Consider the following 13,707-nt stretch of genomic DNA (forward strand, 5'->3'; position numbering starts at 1 on the left):
ATTGTCTTCCTTAAGGCCTATATGTCTCCCGGAGATTTTTTTTGACGAGTCAAAAAGCGTTGTCAGTCTTGGCGACAATCTTCCGCAGAGCAATGCCGTTGCCACCTTTCGCTCCAATAAACATGCCGAGAATCTGTATGGTGTCTATTCTCGGGATTTCCTCTCAGTCACTTGTGAAATTGTGTATATGGCTTTCCTCGACGGGTTTCCATCCCTTAGGTGGGCAACCTCGTTCTTTTCTATCGAGCAGGAACTACGACTTGGCGGGTGAGCATCTGAGTCCCGTTTGGCGCAAGTACAATTCCACCTCGGCGACTCCTTTTTGAAGGGCTTCTTGCACCAGCTTTCGCTGCCGCCAACGCACCAGATTGTGATGTCGTCAGCGTAGATGGTATGCTTGATGCTGTCCACGCTAGCCACTCTTTTCGACAGTCGGATCATGCAGAGACTGAACAGTACCAGAGAAATCACTGACCCCTGGGGCGTGCCTCGATGTCCGAGTAGTACGTCCTCAGAGAAGAAGTTCCCGATGCACAGCCTGGCTTTTCTCCCTGACAAGAAGGACTTGATGTAGTTGTACAGCCTGGGCCCAAGCTCAAGGTTCGCCGCAGTCGTCTGGATGAATTCATGCTTGTTGTTGTCAAAGGCCTTCTCTAGATCTAGGCCAAAAAGAGCCTTTGTATCTCTAAAATATCCATCAAGGACTTGGTGCTTAATGAGCAGCATTGCATCCTGCGTTGAAAGGCTGGTACGAAACCCGATCATATTGTGCGTATAAATATCATTTTCCTCCAGGTAGTCAAGTCTTTTGAGAATCGCGTGCTCTGCCACCTCGCCCACGTACGACGTGAGAGAGATGGGGCGAAGATTATCAACGCTAGGAGACTTTCCCGTCTTGGGAATCAGAACGGTGTCAGCTAGCTTCCATTCCTCAGGAACCTTTCCCGTTCTCCATGCTTCATTGATGAAACCAGTTAGACGTTCTGTGGATGCGTCGTCGAGGTTTCTGAGGGCTCTGTTCGTGATCCCGTCTGGCCCTGGCGCCGACTCACGATTGAGCATATATATCACTTTCCTGATTTCCGCCTCTGAAAAGTCTTCGTCTACTTCAGGTAGAGGAGGGCCGCCATACTCTGGGAACACGTCGTCTCCTCTCGTTCGACCGTCAGGTACTTGGAAACTATTCGGGAAATAGTTCGTCAACCCTCTGTTCCTTGGTGGCTTCTTGAAGGTCATGGGCTGAAGTATGTCTTTGGTTGGCTCTACGGCTGTGCTCGTCCAAAAGGTGCTTCAGAAGGTGCCAGGACTTGCCATTTCTAATTTGACCATCGATGGTCTTGCCCAGCTCGTCCCACTGCTGTTTGCACAGTGTGTTGCAATGTTGTTCGATTTCTTTGTTCAACTTTGATATTCCTGGCCACAGCCCACGGTTGTGCCTCTGCTCCTTACATCGAGAAAATAGAGCTGCCTTGGCTTCGAGCAGGTGGGCAAGCCTGCTGTACATCTTTTCCACATTTAAATCTCTATTTATATTCTTTGTGGCAGCGGTGGTATCTCTGCTGATGCCCTCGCATCATTCCTGGAAATTGTAAGGAGCGCTGGCCCTTGTACCGCTAATGCCGAGAAAGAGATCCCCGTCGACCAAAGTGAAATCTCGGACTCTGCTACGGTCCACTATAATAGAAGTTTGCAGAACGTAGTGGTCACTGCCAAAATGCATGGCTGTGTTGGCCCATGTAGTCTTTTCGACATTCTTGATAAAAGCGAGGTCTAGCGTCGTGTCTCTGGTCCGCGTAGAAAAAGCCTCATCAGCGACTAAAGTAAGGTCTAGTTTGGTGGCGTCCTGCCAGAGGTCTCGACCTTTTCTTGTACCATACAGGTATCCCTATTGAAGTCACCGACTATGAAAAGGGGCCGAGGACCCGCTGATTTAACCGCCCTCTCGAGCAACGTCTTTAGCTGCTCGTGCCTGTGCCTGGGGTTACTGTAGACATTAAAAAACACTGTTTTTCCGCTGATTGCGCCGCGGTGTGTCAAGTAGGATCTCTAACTTTTCACATACAATATTGCATCTGGCCAACTTCAAGGTGTGGGCAACGTGTGCCAGCTTTTTCCTTATTCGTGTGCAGACACCTTGTCCTCCTGACTGGCCAGGGACTGCCCGGTAGCCAGAAAGGAACGCTGCAGACGTTAAAGTCTTTTGAAGGGCTATAGTTTGAGGTTTCTTCGTTATTGTTCTAAAGTACTGCTGCAGGAGGGCTCTTTTACCAGCGTACCCCCTGTAGTTCCATTGCCAAATACAGACAGGGTCTTTATCATTATCCATTATGGATTCTACTTTCATCACCTCTCTGGAGGATCATTGTGGCTCGAAAAATCTGTTCCCCTTTGTTATTAACTCCTGGGCAATCGACGTGTACGGTAGTGGCTATTTCCACGTTGCCAGGCGATGCGCCCTGTGGCGCAGATTTAGGCAGTTTGGCATGATTTTCTAGCGCAATAATGCGCTCTTTCATTGCCCTAAGCCCCTCCACTGGGTTACTGAGTGCAGCCTGCATCTGCCTAACACTGTCTGTGACGCTAGCTACACAGCCTGCCACCATCCTAATGTTCTATATAATTGTAACCAGCGTTTGCTTGTTCTCCTCGACTTGAGATACCGTGTTCTTAAGCTTACTCACTACCGCTCTGCGTTTGGTTGCCATGGGCCCATCTCCAATAGGAGCTGGAGCCTTCTCATCGGTGGTTTAGCCTTCAGTATGGCTATGCATCGTGCTCAGCAGCTTTAAACTCTGCCATTTCATTTGCCATTTTAGTAAGCGTATCCTTAAGCTCGGCGTTTTCCTTTTTCAATCGTAATATTTCCGCGTCTCTAGCATGCTCAGGAGACGGGTCGCACATGCATGGGTTGCTCGCCGTCATTACTACAAACCTTGTCGGCCCAGGTTAGGTTCGACTTGCCTCTGCTCTGGTCCTCGGTGGCGTGGGCTGCCCCGGACAGCTGGAGTCCCCATGCGTGCCCGCAGTCTGCCCGGGGCGAGGGGTCTGGTTTGGTGCTCGGTACGTCAGTCTTTCCCTGGCCAGGTCCGAGACTGGATCCGAAACGGGCATGGGAACTGGGACATGGTCTGGTGCCACTCCTGGATTGAGACCGTGTCCTGGACATGGAGTGGGCCCCGGATCTCGAACGGCACCCGAGACGCAACCTGGACGTGGAACAACTCCTGCAGCTGCCTCTGGTTCTGAATCTCCCTCGTGATTTCAATCGGCCTCCAGAAGCCGATGGTCCGGGCTGGCCCTGCTGATGACAGTCGTTGAGCTCGAGGAAGTCATCGACATTGACGGTTGGAGTCCTCTGCCGAAGGGCGCAGGCCCGCAGGCCTCGCCGGCACCTAACGACATAGGGCATCTGATAACAATGTTGGCATTCCCTGGATGCAGTGAGGTACGTGTTTTCCGGCACACAAACTACATATTGGTTCACAAACATGATCCTCTTCTGGTTGGATAGCTTGTTTGCAAGCGTTGCAGACTGAAGTGTCGGGCGTCGGGCAGACGTCAGAGCGGTGTCCTAGTCGGCCGCAGACATAGCAAACATCGACTTGCTTCCTGTATAAAGTGCGCTTGATGGGGCCTTCGCCATAAGAAACATATTGGGGACCCTTGTACTCGTCGAACAGCAATATGATGACGCCAGTATTCTTGATTCTTTTTGCTCCGAGGGCCAGTGAATTTCTTGCCTTGACAATCTTTCGGTCGATGGCTCCTGGATCATCACTAAGAGGGATCCCATGGATGACTCTCTTGCAGGTGGCATGCGGAGCAGCCACATATGCACTGACTTCATGGCTCTGTCCAGCAACTTAATAGCTTCAACGTTAACATAGCGCTTAACATTCTCTTGGCTCGAAGTACTGACGACCCTAATACTTTTCAGGTGATTAGGGCACATTGTGTCCATGTTTCCCTCGTCCGGACCGAGCCCTGCCGCACTCTTATGGCCTCTGACACGACAGACGCACCAGACTTGATGATAGCGGTAGCATCTTGCTTCCCCTTATAAGGTTTTTCTTGACATATCTGAAGCCGTCACGGCTGGGCGTAGGTTCTTGTGCATTCGTCTTGGACGCCAGCGTTCCGGCGCCAGCAGCTCCACTGGCTTTCCTCACTTCCGATCGTCTTTTAGTCACCGTAATGCATCTTGAATTCTTGATATTCCCTTCAGCGTCCACCGGGGTCTTCGGTGATTCATCTTCCATCTCTTACTGTGGCGCGAACAAGTCCTTTTATGTTTGAGACGCGGTGCTCGTGCAGCCCACAGACAGCGGTACGGCCGGGCTGAACGACGTTGTCTGTAGCTGCCCACTCAGCATCGTCGTCATGAAAGTCACTTATTAATGTACAAATAATCCACTCACCGGTGCGATTATTGTGTCTATAGCATCCCGATGATCGTAAAAGCCCGTCGCCACCCGATTTTGGGTGAACGCGACCCCACATATCACAAAGAACCGAAGAAATCACTGAGTGCCGGCTACTCCTTAGCTCTTGAGTTTCACTCAAGGTCCAAGGAGTAGCTGGCACCATATTTGTGCACGAATATCTCCTTATATATCATATAAATAAAAAAAGAGCCGATTATTATGCGTCCGACCTGCATGGCGCCATCTCACCTCCTCCACACGTGAAGCTGATGTCTTGCCCATTGCTCCACAGTGCCAGCGCGTGAAGGCGAGACGTTTTGCGGGTATATATCTAACAATTGATTTTTAGCAAACCGTCGGCAGAACTTTGAAGTTCTTTTGCGCCATCTGCATTTTTTTCGCATGCTCCGAATAGTTTGTAAGGCTTTATGAACTCGAGGCAACAACGGTGAGCGCTTTCGGCTCCGACTTCGGTTTGTAGTGCGCCGTTCTGCAAGAACGATTAACGTGTGTTCGTGCGTCGTTTTAGTGCTTGCTGGTGAACCGCGGGTGTTTCGCTAACCGAAAATCGTCGATACCAGCACGACGAGGCTGTGTTCGGCTATCGAAACCTACGTATGTTTCTCGCACGTGCGTGGGCTGTAAGCGATTTCGCTTATTTGTGTCGTGAGCTACACGCTCTCAGTGACAGCAGCCTATTCTCAGCTGTTTGAAGATAATATGCTTTCGTACGTAAACTTGACATGGATATTTTAGCCTACCAACTTCAACACTTGCATTTGGTATGCGTGAACTGTTGTGAGCTGCACGCTGACGCAGCAGCGCCTTTTAGGATTTTGACGATTATTTATTCCCGCAATCGGAATTTATGTGCATTATTTCGCGAAATAGAGCGGTGTTTACAGTTTTTGTCTTCCACTGATCCTATTTATGGGGAGTGGCTACTCTTTTACTAAGCATCACATCGCCGTTCAAGTGAATGCCAAAACGTGCACAAAGCTCTAGTATGACGTACACAAATCAGCGGCGGACAGGTCCCTCCAAACAAATAATGCTTCTGCACATCTCTTTCGCGAATGACCGCGTGCAGAAGGGGTCATATATATTTTTCCCATAGTTTTTTGATAAAAATGAGACTATAAATATTTTGTTGCATAGTGCTCAACAGAAATATTGTTTACGAAATATTTAGTTCATGATTTTTTGATAGAAATGAGACAATAAAATTTGATTGAAAAGTGCTCAAAAGAAATATTGTTGGCGAAACACTTCCTCAATGGTACCTAAATAAAAATGAGTCAGACCTTTTTATTTGAAAATGCTCAACAGAAATATTATCGGTGAAGTATTGAAGCGAATCAATGAGTATTGCGGAATCATTGATGATCAAGACAATTGATAATTCTATTACAGTGCGACAATGAAAAATCAACGGTCACTTAGTTAAGGGTTTGGTGAATCTCCTCCTTGGAGAAACGGCCCTTGTCGTTGGTGATGCGGATACATTCTTGCTTGCCAGTGCTCTTGTCTTTGACTGAGACCTGCAAGGTGCCGTTGGCATTCATGTCGAAGGTGACTTCTATCTGTAAAGCCTTTCTGGGTGCTGGTGGAACGCCGGTCAGATTGAATGTCGCCATCAGGTGGATTGTCTTTTGTGGGGGCGCGTTCGCCTTCGTAAACCTGGATTGTGACTGAAAGTTGGTTGTCGGAGTACGTGGGAAATGTCTGCGACACCTTGTATGGAATGCATCTAGTTGCGCTTCACGATGCGGGTTAAGACCCCGCCTGTCGTCTCGAAGCCCTATGAGAGCAGCGTGACGTCAACCAGGAGTACGTCACGAATGATGCTACTTTAGTCGCCGCTCAGCGCGGCTGCCGGAACCGCAGCACCGTAGGCGATGGCTTCGCTCAGTTTGATGCCCATAAATGAATCCTTGCCATTGAAGAAGTTCTTGAGCAGCTTGCGAACGTTTAGGATTCGCGTGCAACCACCTACGAGTACAATGTCGGGAATTTGCGACTTGTCCATCTTGGCATCACGAAGTGCTCGCTCTACGGGCTCAATGTGCTTCTAAACAGGTCCACGCAGAGCTCTTCGAACCTCGCTCGGGTTATCTTGCTGTAGAAGTCGATGCCTTCGAACAGCGTGTCGATGTCAATGCTGGTCTCGTCAGAATTCGAGAGTGTCCTCTTGGTGCGCTCGCAGGCAGTGCGGTGTCTTCGCAAGGCTCGAGGGTTCACTTTGAGGTCTTTGCGGTGTTTCCTCTTGAATTCCTGCACAAAGTGCTCCACCATTCAGTTGTCAAAATCTTCACCTCCCAATGTGACACCTGCCGCGGAGCGCACTTTGAACTTGGAATCCTCGTCGATAGTCAGCACGGACACATTGAAGGTGCCTCCACCGAGATCATGCTATATAAACGTGCATCTGCATAATGCCATGCGCACGCACATACAGATCCGGGCATGCACACGCGCATACGCATTTTACATGCGCACTCGCATACGCATTTTTACATACGCACACGCATACGCATTTTACATGCGTACGCGCATACGCATTTTGACACGCGCACGCGCATCTGCATTTGTTCATGCGCACGCACATCGGCATTTTTGCACGTGCACGCGCATCTGCATTTCGGCACGTGCACGCACATGTATTTCGGCACGCGCACGTGCATACGCATTTTACATGCGCACGCGCATACGCATTTTGACATGCGGCGCACATACACAGTACGACTCGCGCACGTGCATACGCATTTAGACACGTGCACGTGCATCAGCATTTGTTCACGCACACGCACATCTGCATTTTCGCATGCGCACGCACATCTGCATTCCGGCACGCGCACGCGCATCTGCATTTCTGCACGCGCACGCTCATGTATTTCGGCCCGCGCACGCGCATGCGCATTTCTGCACGCGCACGCACATCTGCGTATCGGCACGCGCGTCAGCATATCGGCACGCGCATCTGCATATCGGCACGTGCATCTGCATATCGGGCCCCGCCTCGGTGGTCTAGTGGCTAAGGTACTCGGCTGCTGACCCGCAGGTCGCGGGATCGAATCCCGGCTGCGGCGGCTGCATTTCCGATGGAAGCGGAAATGTTGTAGGCCCGTGTGCTAAGATTTGGGTGCACGTTAAAGAACCCCATGTGGTCGAAATTTCCGGAGCCCTCCACTACGGCGTCTCTCATAATCATATGGTAGATTTAGGACGTTAAACCGCACATATCAATCAATCAATCAATCAATCTGCATATTGGCACGCGCATCTGCATTTCAGCACGCGCGTCTGCACATCGGCACGCGCATCTGCATTTCGGCACGCACACGCGCATCAGTATTTCGGCGCGCGCACGTGCATACGCATTTCTGCACACGCACGCGCATCTGCATACCGGCATGTGCATCTGCATTTCGGAACGTGCAAGTGCATCTGTATTTTGACATGCGCATGCGCATCTGCATTTCGATATGCGCATGCGCATCTGGATCCGGGCATGCGCACGCTTTTCGGCATGCACACGCGCACACGCATTTGGCAGGCGCATGCACATAAGTATTTTGGCAGGCGCACACGCTTTAAACATGGTGTAAGAAAAATTAGGTGTTGACACTGAGAGCGCCTAAGCGACCAGATAATGTTTGGTCGTCTGGGTGCACTATGATGTTAGCAGTCAGATGTTGCCACGGCCAACGTACCCAACGAAGAGGTGCTGGCACATTGAAATTCCTCTGCCTGTCCAACGTTATCGTTCCTATTGGCGTGACTAACACACAAAATGCGAAAGAAATTTGTGATTAATTTGTGATTTTAGAATAAATTAAAGAGCTTTTTCAGGCTTAAGGATTTATTGACACGAATATGTCTTGTGTAGGCTGTGAATGTCGTCAACATCGATCGATCGGGAAGTGCTCAAAGCTAAGTTCCGCTCACCTGCCCTTGTATATTCGCCTCTTCACAGCATTTCTCAATGCAGAGAAGTAGAAACTAAAAGGAACGTTAGTCGGCGTGCTATAGTCATCCATCAGAATATATTACTTTGGAGAACGCAAGGAAATCCCACGTCCTTAGATGCAGGTGCACGTGAAACAGCTCTGGATTTTCAAAATTATTCAGTAGCTCTCGACTAGAGCGTTTCTCGTAATCAAATCGTTGTTTTGACAAGTAAACCCCCAGGAATAATTATTACCCCTCTATCTAAAAAGGATGGTTACTGCACCAGAGACCACAGGTTTTTGGCAGTCATAATGGACAGAAACCTGTCGTGGACTCTACACGTAAACTATGTGAAGAAGCGGCTGATCGCAACATATCACATGCTCAAATTCCTTGCAGGAAAGAATTCGGGAGTGCCCATATCATCCATGCTACAACAGTAAAGACTGCTGCTTATCGGATTTTTACGGTACAGCTTACCTGCAATATCTAACACCGGCAAGACCAACCTGCGTGCAATTCAGAGCATTCAAGCCCAAGCACTTAAGATATGCCTTGAATTACCCCGCAGTGCTTGAACGGCTGAAACCATTGCCATCGCTCAAGATCACTCGATCAAGACACATATTATTACAGACACAATGCGCATGCACTTCAGGCAATATGCCAGGACCCCTCCCCACCACCTGGACAGCCTCGCTGCTGAAAGGCCCGCACGACATACGGTACCACTGCCTGGAAGCATCGTTCATCATTCACTTAGGCTTACACACCGGCATCAAAGCCACTGCTTCCTCCTTGGAGCTGGAGCCGGCCACGAGTTGACTTAACGATTCCAGGAATGCCGAGAAAATCGGACTTACCGACACATGCCCTGAAACAACTGAGCCTATTCATACTGGAACAAAACTACAGTAACCACGTGCACATTTACACGGATGGCTCGACTACGGCGTCTAGTTCAGGTGGGGCAGTGGTTATACCTACACAAGGTTTAACACCTCGGTGTTTTAAGACTTCACATACGAAAACGTCTACGACGGCAGAACATGAAGCTCTACGTAGTGCACTGGAACTCAACAATTCTGAAGAAAGGCCTAGTAAATGGACCATATTTCCTGACTCAAAACCACTGTTACAGTACCTGATGTCAGTTCTCCGATGCGGATGCCACGACCAGTTGACCTACCAAACCATGAAACTTCACCACCTCTTAATACAGAAAGGCCACGACATCGTCTTGTTACCTGGGCATTGTGGTATAAGCGGAAATGATTCTGCAGATCATGCTGCTCGCATGCCACTTGACAAAACAAACTGCGTTCCGATTCAGCTTTCAAGTCCACACCACCAATTCCTTACAAAGCACACGACGCGCAAGACTGCACCAGGCCGACCCTTCACTACAACTCCGGCCTCCACGAGGCCTACATCGACGTGAAGCTTTGCTTCTCTATCGCCTTTGGCTGGGAGTTGCTTTCACGAAAGCTTATGCCACGTTAATCGGAATGACTGACAGTGCAGCATGCGATGTTTGCGGCACCGATGAAAATATTGAACACCTGCTGTGCCACTGTCCCCAATTTGTCTCAGACAGACAAGCACTTGCCAACGCGATGCGGCAACTCGATGATCAGCCTCCTTCTGTGCAGGTGCTAATACAGCAACGTCAACATCCCTCGACAGCCCACAAGGCAACGGAAGCCCTGCTGTGTTTCAGGAAGACGGCCTTGTGTGAATGCCTCTCATATGCAGTGAAGTTCTACACGCTGCAGTTAAATTACTGTCGGTCTCTCTTGTTTTTTTTTCTCTCCCCTTTTTCACATCTTTCTTGTCCCCTTTCCTAATTCCCCAGTGGAGGGTATCGATACCTATGTCTTTCTGGTTAACCTTCCTGCATTCTCCCTTTTGTTGCTTCCTTCCTTTCTTATTTTATGCGCAATCACACAGGAAAATGTTGAACCATAGTTGCATATGTTCTACGTGAATGCAATATAAATAATTATTTGAAATGCGCAATTATTCCATATCAAGAACACAAGAGCAATAGAGTTGTTTCTCCATATATATATTTGACCCACGCAAGTACTTCAAAAACAGCACACTAAAGCAATGCGGTTGTTCATGACTTGATGTAAAGATTAGAATTGACGTATTTTTGCCAACGTCCTCTTTCGGGTGACACTTTGAAGAGAATACACACTCTGCACAAGTCCCGTAGCCAGAACGGTGTTTCAATACAAAACACGTTCTTCCCATTGCGGGAACCTCTCAGCGATTTTATGTCCCCTCCTTCGATAGAATAACATTAAACACACATGAACAAAAAAGAAACCTGGCTTCGACACTGCGTGGTCACACATGCCAACAAGATCGGCAGCAGGCGCGTTTCTGCCCAGCGTGCCGCCGAACGGCTGACCCCGCTCTAAAAGAGTTAGCTGTTAGCCTTCGTATTGCCACGTGGTTGTAAAGTCGACGAAGGCAGCAGTCGATGCTTAGGGCCAACCTGTGCCCGGAAAACCAAACATCACTTTACAAGCAATACATGCTGTAGATTGACAGCAGCGAGCGTAGAGCGTCGGCAATCTGAAACGCAGCAAATTTCAGTGGCATTTACACATGTCGTATCGAAGCCCTACCGAGGTGGTCTAGTGGCTACGGCTGATTCGCAGGTCGCGGGATCAACCCCCGGCTACGGCGGGTGCATTACCGATGGAGGCTTAAATGTTGTAGGCCCATGTTCTCAGATTTGGGCGCACGTTAAATAACCCTAAGTGGTCGAAATTTCCGGAGTCCTCCAATACGGCGTCGCTCATAATCATAAGGTGGTCTCGGGATGTTAAACTGCACATACCAGTCAATCGATCGATCAATCGATCAATCAATCATGTGGTACCAAAGATTTCAGCGTTACCGCTTGCGGCCGCGTAAATTACAGAAGAAACTGTACTGTTTGCGTTGTGCGCATTATCTCATCGGAGGGTCCTAAGATTATCTAGATAGTCCCCAGTTATTCGGGCGCGGTTCGCGCAAGGCAGCGTTACACGCGTGATGGTGAGGTAACAAAAATAGAAAGAAAGAAGCGCGTGCGGCATCACCATTACAAAATTACAAATTGTTGCTATCACAAAAATCGCTACGCTGGTGACGCATATACTCAATTCGTTTTTAGTTTATCGCAAAAAGCTCACCGCACCGTTGCCGAGCAACCACTGAGCACAGCACGGGCTCGGTGGTCGCTTGGCAGGGGTGCGGAAAGTGTTTTTGCAACAGCAGATCCTTCTTAATAGTGTCCCTAACAGCTTTGCTTTCAAACCATACAAAAGAGTCACATAATGAGGTATGCGCATGAACGCCAACTTAATAAGAACCATGAATTTCGTTCACATGGTGCAAGATTCATGTGTGATCCGAAATACGATGTTAGATATGCAGGTGGAGTTTCATATGGACGCGATTGCGTCGTTTTTGCAGCCCACGCGTGTTGCTCGGTCGATGATAAAACTCTCGACTGAATTTGGCGTTGCACGCTCAAATTGCCAATTAGGCGCGTCTCGGTGCCGCAGGCCAGATTGGCGCATCATGGTACTATTGGCGCAGCACTTCTACCCCTGGAGGTACTACGCCCCAAAACCACCGCTTGATTATGAGAGACGCTATCGTTTAGGGCTCCGTAAATTTGTCACCTGGTGCTTTTTAACATGCACTGACATCGCATAGTATATATACGCACTTCCACTATTCTGCCTTCATCCATGTAGACCTTCCACGGCTAGGGTTGAACACACCACTTTCGGGTCTGTACCCGAGGACTGTAACCGCTAAATCACCGCAGTGGACGGTCGCATATTCGGTAGCAACGAACGATTGCGCATTACGGTAGTAATGAAAGAAATATAATTGGCTTCATTACACTTCCACGAACAGTTAGAAAAAAAGGAAGACAAGCTGTGTAGCACGCCATGCATGTAATGAAATACACCATTTCGCTTGGTTCTTGTTATGTGCTTTAGAAACATAAAAAGCGTAATTTAAATGAAGCGTCTTATTTAAAACGCTTTTATTTAGAAGATAATAAAGCAATCTCGTTTCTCGATTTTGGCCCTTTTTCTGCTTCTTTTTGAGTTCTCAAAAAGATTGTCACTGGCAGGAAATACAGCACGGCAAAGGAAATACAGCACGGCCAACCGACCATTCGTCGAACGACTTGCGCTTGTCAGTCAGCGATCACGGTTCGCTCTTGGTCGGGACAGCTGACATCAAACAAATTTTTTTTAAGTTTGTCCACCTTTGTCTGCCGCGCGGCATACGTTATTGCGCCAGTTTTGAAAGTTGAAGGTCTGTACGCCACGTGGTGTGAAAAACGGTGGACTAAAGGCGATGTCCCGAATTCCTGGGTATGATTAGGCGCTGAGGTCGAACGCTCGTGGTAGCTACTGATAATTTTTATTTTGTGATGGACATCATAGAATTGACTCCGAGGGAAAAACGAGGTTCCCATAAAAATAGAGACAGAGAGCTTCAGCAGACTAGTCCTGAGACGCCATAGCCACCGACCAGTTGGCGTGCGGGTCGTTTGCAGAGGTTTTCGGGCGTGCTTCCCGAAATCTGAGTCACACGTGCATCAACTTTAAAATTAAATATCGGCTTTGTGAGTTACCTCACCAGTTGAAATTGAGTTACAAAGAATTTTCAATAGAACCTTGTTTAATATACACACACTTTACATCACGTTTACTAACAAAATGCAATGAGTTAGTGTGTTAGATAACATTGTTTAGTGTTCTAGATAACAACCAAAGGTTAGAGGGGCTGTTTTCAGTGTCTAATAAACTACGATCTATTACCGTCCTGTTAGTTATCACTCGCACCTTGCATTAACTCACCAAAAGAAGATTTTTGACAAGCTTCAGGTGCTAACTTGGAATCAATAAAGCATTACCAGGAACTGCACAGTCATATCACAGGTGATTAGCGCTGCTAAAAGCAGCGCCTGAAATTTTTACAAACACGACTGCTCCTTGAAAGCTTAAGAGTACTGCTTTACATAGCGCGTGGTCATGCGGCGCCAAACTCGTGTTCTCTGATCCCACCGAGTTTTGAACGTGGACTGATCTGTGAATACTACGCGTTTCCAGTGAGATGCAGTCCAGTGATCGTGGTATCAGCATGTGAATTGTGAGCGTGACCCTCTGCATACTGAAGCCGCTTCGCCTTGTTCTCAGCTTGCATGAGCGGCTTCCGTTCGGCTTCTAAATCCTGCTTCGTAGAGGCTGCGCTTCATGGTTGTAGCCAAAACGTGGTTGAGTCCTAGCTCAGCCTATACTTCTCA

General features: G+C 48.5%; 1 pseudogene; it reads right to left on the reverse strand.

The window, feature by feature from the left end:
* Nucleotides 1–5,863: 5,863 nt before the first annotated feature.
* On the reverse strand, nt 5,864–7,851 carry LOC142783766 (heat shock protein hsp-1-like; annotated as a pseudogene).
* Between the last annotated feature and the right edge of the window lie 5,856 nt (nt 7,852–13,707).

The sequence above is a fragment of the Rhipicephalus microplus genome, unplaced genomic scaffold, assembly GCF_043290135.1.
Source record: "Rhipicephalus microplus isolate Deutch F79 unplaced genomic scaffold, USDA_Rmic scaffold_12, whole genome shotgun sequence".
Lineage (NCBI taxonomy): Eukaryota > Metazoa > Arthropoda > Arachnida > Ixodida > Ixodidae > Rhipicephalus > Rhipicephalus microplus.